We start from the raw sequence: 7848 nt of genomic DNA, 5'->3' as shown, positions 1-7848 counted from the left end.
CCCCTTTGGGGATGGCCGCGGGCCCCTCCGTAACCCCCTGAGTGTCCGTCCGCGCTGCGCGCAGCCGTTATCCCTCCCCGCGGGCGGGCCGGCGCCGTCCCGGCAGTGCAGTCGCCATAGAGACCGCGCCGCACGCCATGGGGCGGAGGCTGGGCCGGAGGCTGGGTCGGGGGGCGCCGCTCTAGCTCCCGCGCCGCGCCGCGCAGACCATCCCCCGCGGCGGCCGGGGGTGCCGGGCTCCGCAGGGACTCGTCGTGCTGCGCGCCGCCCCGAGGAGCCGCCGCCGCCTCGGCCCCGTTCCAGGTGAGGAGACGCGGCGCTGCGCGGCGGCGGTCGCCGTTACCCCTGTGCGCCCGGCGGCGCGGATCCCGGTAGCCGGGCGGAGGTGTCCCCGGGAGGCGCTTCGGCCGCCTCAGCGGGGCGCGGCCCTCGAGCTCTGGCGGCCGAGTCCCCGCCGCCGGCCCGGCCGCAGCGGTTGCTGCGTGGGAGCCGCGTCGCGGTTTCTCTCCCTGTGGGAGAGAGAGTTTGCCGGGCGCGGGAGCTCCGCGGGGGCCCCGTCCCGTCCCGAGAGGGGCTTATTGCAGCGCGGGGTGCGCAGGCAGGACGGGGCGATCCTTTCCGTGGAGTTAAGGTCAGCAGGTCTGGCGGGCTCCAGCAGCAGTCATCGCCGCCCCGGCCTCTACGGAGAATTCAAATTTATAGGCACGAGATTTTGTTTGTCCCTCCCACTTGCTGCAAGAAGGCAAACGGTACAGATATTTACGTGTTCTGATGGCGAAACATCCCTGTTTTAAAATAGCCGCATCTATATTTCCATTTCTTAATCGTGGCATGCGTGTAACGGATGCATATGTGGGCAAGGCTGGATGGAGAATCAGTCTGTCTGTCGTCTAGCGCTTTAAGTGCTGGAGCCATTAACAGCAGTTGCATCAATATATGAATACAGATATGCCTGGCTAGGCCGCAGATGCACTCACTACAGTGATGATAGTAAACATATAAACTGCATATGGGAGAAATTTAAAAAACGTTATTATACATAGTTTTAGCTTTAACAAAAGGAAATGGGGAAATACCTTGTTCCTAAGTCTGTAGATGATCTCTGGAGCTGCAACTGCATCCTCGTACTTCTGTTGTCACTCTAGAGCAAAAGCAACAAGAAGACAAAGATAGGTATGAGGTTTCTAACCTCTGGTGTGAGCCAGAGCAGTTGGGAACAACTGCTGGTGTGAACGGGAATGGATTTGCAAATATCAATAATATTAATGTACTGTGGGGGGTGGGGGATGGAGATGGACACAAAGGAAAGACCCCCGACTATAGCACAGCCTTTTGAGAACCTTCTACCATATTTATAATTAAGCTGGAAAGGCCTATAGAAAGCGAGTTATAAAATAGGTTGTAATGGCTCTCTTAGTTAGACTGTATCTGTAGAACCAGTTGAATTTCAGCTTAAAAATTCAGAATTAGTAAGTTATATTGACAGGAAGGTTGAGAGCCCTAAAATAAAACATTCTCTGTTTATTTTAAAATCACATTAGTGTTAAAGTGAGTGATTAGGTTTCATATTGTGGTTCTGGAAAAAATGAGTAGAATTTTTACATATTCTGCATAGTTAATGCCATGGTTCTGTTGAACACATGCTATGCTTGTAGAAAAAATATTAGAGCTTATTTTGCTGCTCTTGTTTGATTTTGGAAAATTTTTTTTTTGGTCTTAATGATGTGAACTCATGGTACAAAGATACTCAACATTTTTATTCTGTGTTAAATTGCACAGAATACTCTATTGATGATGATTCCTTTGTTTTACAGTGTGAATTACATTTAACAAGATATTAAAACTTTCTTAACTTGTTAAACCAGAAGTATGCTTATCAACATTTGTTTGGCTTGTCAAAAAAATTATGTATAGGAAAGTTTGACTACACTAGTATGTATATTCATTGGTCAAAAGTTATCTTGAAAATAGTGCATCGAGACATCATAGTTTAAAAAACCGTGAAGATGGAATCAGTTATCTCTGACAAATACTTAGATCTTCTCTGATATATTTCTGATGTACCATTATGCTCTTGAACTTCAGCATCTTTTTAAACTTCCTATTTTGGAAATGATGGGGTTAGAATGAGAAGAGCAGATTGAGTGACTGGAATATTGTGCTGTTGGTTAGGTTTAGTGCAGTCACTGTGTGCTGCAGGTTCTGCTACCTCTAACATCACAAATTACAGAGAAGCTTTTCCAATGTACCTGATTAAATCAAGAAAGATTTTTGAGTATGATGAGAGAGAGATGAATGCTGTTTTCCCTATTTGATTTCTAAATTATCAGCTTCTACCACTTCTAGATATATGTGTACAGGAGTTTAAACATTATAGTGTGAAGTTGCACTATATGGTATATTAATATACTACTGCGTTTTCTGTGTTAGCTAAGACTTGTTTATCTAGTGGGAATGAATTGGTACTCTACAACAGGGGATTGACAGTTTCTGTGTATTCCTGTGTGTTGCGTTGTCTCTTTATCCTGCTCCGGGAAAGCACTACACAAAGCCTTTGTGTTTGGCTAGCGGGGAGGAGAAACAGCTGCCTCTTCAGTACAAGACACCAGGATTCGTAGTGGTCTCACAGGGATGCGTCGTCGTACATGGACCAGCCACTGTCCTTCCTCCCTCCTTCTGTTAAAGCACTCTGTCCTCACGACAGAGAAACCTGAGGTTTGTTTGATTGATCTCACAGAGCAGTGTGTTGTGCTGGGGATCTAGCAGATCAGTCTCATGGGCCAGTTGTTAAAGTATAGATGGGCAAGAATTAAAACATGCAAAATTGACTAAATCCAAGATGTATGTTAAGGAATCCAAGAGCTACAGATCATGTTGTGTTTAAAAATTACTTAGTATCAACTTGATTTCTTGTCCATGATTGGGATGAAAGAAACTTGTTCAAATCTTTTATTTGTTTTTCTTTTGTTTAACAGTTTGGTATCTAGGTTACTTAAATGGGAATTAAATGTCTTAACTTTAAGAAAAGGGAATAAAAATTATTTCAGTTGGATGAGAGAGTACAACTAAAGGGAGCAGTTTTGTTTTTCTGCTTTCCATGCACTAATAGAGTGCTTCAGTGGTTGTACTGTATTCTGTGTCACACAGTGGTAGAATAAAAGTTAAATTCCCACTCTTTGTTGGAAACATTGAATACTATATAACGTGGCTTTTAGTAACTGTATCTTGTACGTTCTTTCAAAATTACTTCTTTGAAAATATATTCCAATCTTTTACTTATCCTTTACAACTTTATTATATTTATTAAAATTTTAGAGTTGGATTCTTCCTCCCCCCTGCCCCTCAGTGCTAGATGTGAAGTAGTGTGGTTTTAAGGGACTCTGGTAACTCAGATCTTTTTTTAAGCTGCTTATAAAATTGAGGTGCCATTCTTGGTAGTTTAAATTTATAGTCTATTTTTTTTCGTTAATAGCTTATAGGTCACTAATCTTGAAACCTAAGTAGTGGAAAATTCAGACAATAAAATCTGACCTTTTAATGCTTCACCTCTTGATCTAGTTGAGTATCTTTTTCCTGTTTTTGAGACATTGTGCAAGTCATAACTTTCAATAGCTTATTCTTCAAACTTGTTTTTCAGTTAATGGAGACAAATCTTTGAAAACCTCGAGGAATTTTTTGGGGAGAAGGAAAAGATTGAATTTGAGAGAAGGGAGGAAATGGAGGGCAAACTTGGAAACTGAAGAAGTCTTTAGCATTTTTAACAAAACTGTATCTTGTTAGAATGCAAAAATGTGTTCGTTGTTATGTTCAGGCATGTTTTTCCATGATTCTTGTATTGCACAGTTGAGAACAATTCTGTGATGAAAAGCATTGCTCAAATGCTATTTCATGCTGTTGCTTTGTCTCTGAAGAGATTAATCAATTATTGACAATTAGGTTACTTGCGCTGATGAGGAACTCCATCCAGTAATTCTTCCTTTCGGAGATATGTGTGTATGTTGTTTAGCCTTGCATTTGAGTGCAAGAGAAGCTTCTGAGTAGTTGGAAGAGTTGAAGACTGGCTGGGTTTTCATGGATGAAGTTAACCAGCTCACTGATGGTATTGATGAGGAAAATAATTTTTTTCCAGTACAAAGCTGTCTGATATGTGTGTGTGGAAGTAAAATATGCAGAACTTGCTTTGAGAGCTTGTAAAAGATGTGAAGTCTTTTTAATATGAGGCCATTTTTTTATATCTGGACGTTGCAAAGGGATTCGTTACTTGTTGCAGGGACAGGTTACTATCTGGAGCTAACAGGGGGAAAAACTGAAATGATCAAGGTTGGTGTCCTCCCAGTCTGTTTAAATGGAAATAATTTTATTATGTTTTTGATGCACTTCTCTCACAGCTGAAGGTACACAAAAATTATATCCTGTGTTAATGGACTTGTTCCACTGGACTCATCCACAGTTAGGAAAGATCTTGCCAGTTTTTGGAAGTGAAAGCCATCCAGCTAGCTTTAGACATTGCTGACTGAGAAAAGTGGCTGATGCTCTACCTCTATACCAACTCATGGGTGGTGGCCAATGCCCTGTGGGGGTGGTTACAGCAATGGAAGCAGATCAACTGGCAGCACAGAGGCAAACCCATCTAAGCTGCCCCATTGTGGCAAGATATTGCTGCCCAGCTGGAGAAGCTGGTTGTAGAGGTATGTCATGTAGATGCCCATGTACCGAAGAGTTGGGTCACTGAGGAACATCAGAACAACCAGGAGGTGGATCAGGCTGCTAAGATTGAAGTGGGTCAGGTGGATTTGGTCTGGCAACATAAGGGTGAATTATTTATAGCTCGCTGGGTCCATGACACCTCAGGCTGTCAAGGAAGAGATGCAACACATAGATGGGCTCGTGATCAAGGGGTAGACTTCACCATGGACACTATCACACAGGTTATCCATGAATGTGCAACATGTGCTGCAGTCAAGCAAGCCAAGCAGCTAAAGTGTCTGTAGTATGGAGGATGATGGCTGAAATGTAAATATGGGGAGGCCTGGCACATGGGTTATATCACACTCCAACAAACCTGCCAAGGCAAGCGCCATGTGCTTACAATGGTGGAAGCAACCACTGGATGGCTGGAAACATACCCTGTGTCCCATGCCACCGCCTGGAGCACTATCTTGGGCCTTGAAAAGCAAGTGCTGTGGTGACATGGCACCCCAGAAAGAATTGAGTCAGACAATGGGACTCATTTCTGAAAGGACCTTGTAAACACTTGGGCCAAAGAGGCATTGAGTGGGTGTATCACATCCCCTACCATGCACCAGCCTCTGGGACAATCAAACGATGCAATGGACCACTAAAGACTACACTGAGAGCAGTGGGTGGTGGGACCCTCAGACATTGGGATACACATTTAGCAAAGGCCACCTGGTTAGTCAACACTAGGGGCTCTACCAATTGAGCTGAACCTGCCCAATCAAAACATCCGTGTACTGTAGAAGGGGATAAAGTCCCTGTAGTACGTATGAAGAATATGTTGGGGAAGACAGTCTGGGTTAGCCCTGCTTCAGGCAAAGGCAAACCCATCTGTGGGATTGCTTTTGCTCAAGGACCTGGGTGCGCTTGGTGGGTGGTGCAGAAAGATGGGGAAGTCTGATGTGTGCCTCAAGAGGATTTGATTTTGGGTGAGAATCAAATTGTATGATGTTAATTGCTAAATAACCGTGCCATTGTACATCATCATTACTACAATTGCTATATGCTGTATCAATGGTATGACAGTAAGAATCACCCAAATTAATGCAGGATGAACTTTGGTGAAACCAAGCAAAGTGCAGTGATGATGTAACTAGAACTGGCTTCAGCAACTGGCACCCAGCAACCTCCATGAAATCGACATCTTCAACCTGCAGACTGTGGGCATGGGCTGTGCCAGATGCATGCTGCACCCAGAGCTCACAGCTGGTGTAACAATCCCACACCACACATCATCTATCCTGTCCTGAAAGACTGTTATGACAGGTGGAGCCCAAAGTCATGGACTAAATGAGCTCAACAGACATTTTAGAGGGATGGCCCATAGACTGAGGGAATGTTATCTCTGTGTGTGGATATATATATATCTCTCTCTCAAAGACAGGAAGAGTGGTGGTGATTAATTGGAAAGTGCAGGATCTGGGCATGATGTAGATGGTATAGAATAAAGGGTGGATAATGTCCTGGGTTTTGGTTGGGATAGAGTTAATTTTCACAGGAAGCTAGGAGGGGACACAGCAAGGACAGCAGACCCAAAGTAGCCAAAAGGATATTCCATACCATATGATGTCATGCTTGGTATGCGAAGGGGGAGCTGGCTGGTATATAAAGGAATCACTGCTTGGAGATGGGCTGGGCATCAGGTTCTAGGCGGTTGGGCAAATTGCATTCTGTATCACCTGCTTTGTTTATTCTTCTATATTTTCCTCTTCTTTTGCTCTCCTACCCATGAGTGTTACCTTTTTCTTCCAATTCTCTTCCCCATCCCACTGGGGGCAGGTGGGAGGAGTGAGCGAGCTGTTGCATGGTGCTTAGCTGCTAGCTGGGGCTAAACCACAACATTTTGTCTTTCCATTTGTCAGCATCCTGAGTTAAATAGGTCCAGAATGGGCATTATCAACTGATTGTATTAGATGAGGAATGACTGTGCTACTCCTTGAGTTTCATTGAATGCCCTGCCTTCATATGTGACACTTTGATTTTCTGTTTCCAGTAGTCTATAAAAATCAAAGTAGAATTCCCTAAGTTGAGTCAGCCTAGAAAAAAATTGGCATGTTGGACTCTGTGAGCTGAAGGAAGGGAATTGAGATTGCATCACGATTCTTTTTCTGCATAAAGTTTATCTGCTGTTTGTCAGGCTCAAGAGATTATTGTGATAATCATGATGATTTGGGTGAAATTATAGTTTTACAGTTCTGAGCAAGATGGTGTTTCCAGTGGGGAAACCTGTTGAGCAATCTGTCTGGATGGAGAAAAATCATGAAAGAATCACAAGATAGATTAGTGTGAAGAAAGTATTTATTGGTCTTGTGGGAGAAATGTGCTAGCTAACCCAGTCAGTTCTTGTCTTGACTAGGCAAGAACTGAGAAATTGATGCTGAAGCTGAGGAGCAAGCCGTGAACCTCCTACAGTAAGGCAGATGCATGCAGGAAAGAAGCTCCATTATTGACTGTCTGGCGCTGGTTGTCATTTATTTATACATACACATACATATAATTGTATTTTTCACGTGTTGGCTCCTGTGGATGAAATAGCAGATTATTGTTGAACCAGTCTTAACAGCTGGCTGCTCTTTGTAAGTGAAGATGATGTCCTCTGCCTGTGCCTTTTCTAGTGCCCATTGATCTCTGAGCTGCACTGATTCAACCCACTAACTTGACAGGGAATGATTGTAAAAAGCAAGTTGTTTATATTGCTTTTTTGCTGAGATAGATTTATAACTCTTGCTAGGTCATGCTGTTATGTGTAACTTCACCCTGAATGTCTAGCTGAGATAGTAGTCACAACCAGATCCTTTCTATTACTGCAGCCTGGGTGCTCAGCTGATAGGTCTTTCTGCCTATTGTCAGCTCAGGGAGGAAGCAAGAGAAAGAGGAATGTTTTATCCAAAAGGCTGCTTTGAGGCAATGTTGCACTCCCTTCTCTGTGATTAGAAGGAGATTTGGGCTAGATGCTAAATTCAGGCTGGACATTTCCCCTTGTTGTCCATATTGTTCTTATGTATTTCATTAGTTCTGAGCCTGGGATACCTCAGTCATGTTGCCGTGCTTCTGTATGCATCTCCACAGACTGGACTAACCTTTTCTTGATTAGTCAATTTTCCCTTGACC

General features: G+C 43.7%; 1 protein-coding gene across 3 annotated transcripts in view; it reads left to right on the top strand.

The window, feature by feature from the left end:
- Positions 1-164: 164 nt before the first annotated feature.
- TTBK2 (tau tubulin kinase 2) overlaps positions 165-7848 on the top strand; it is a 105050-nt gene continuing 97366 nt past the window's right edge. For 2 of the 3 annotated variants that reach the window (XM_054828658.1, XM_054828655.1), the window contains exon 1: positions 165-303. The gene's annotated coding sequence lies outside the window, so the exon portion shown is untranslated. The remainder of the gene's footprint in view (positions 304-7848) is intronic. The other variant, XM_054828656.1, reaches the window with a different exon arrangement.

Source organism: Grus americana, chromosome 5 (genome assembly GCF_028858705.1).
Source record: "Grus americana isolate bGruAme1 chromosome 5, bGruAme1.mat, whole genome shotgun sequence".
Taxonomy (NCBI): Eukaryota; Metazoa; Chordata; class Aves; order Gruiformes; family Gruidae; genus Grus; species Grus americana.
Note: the sequence above shows the minus strand (reverse complement) of the source record. Positions and strands in the feature narration are given on the sequence as shown.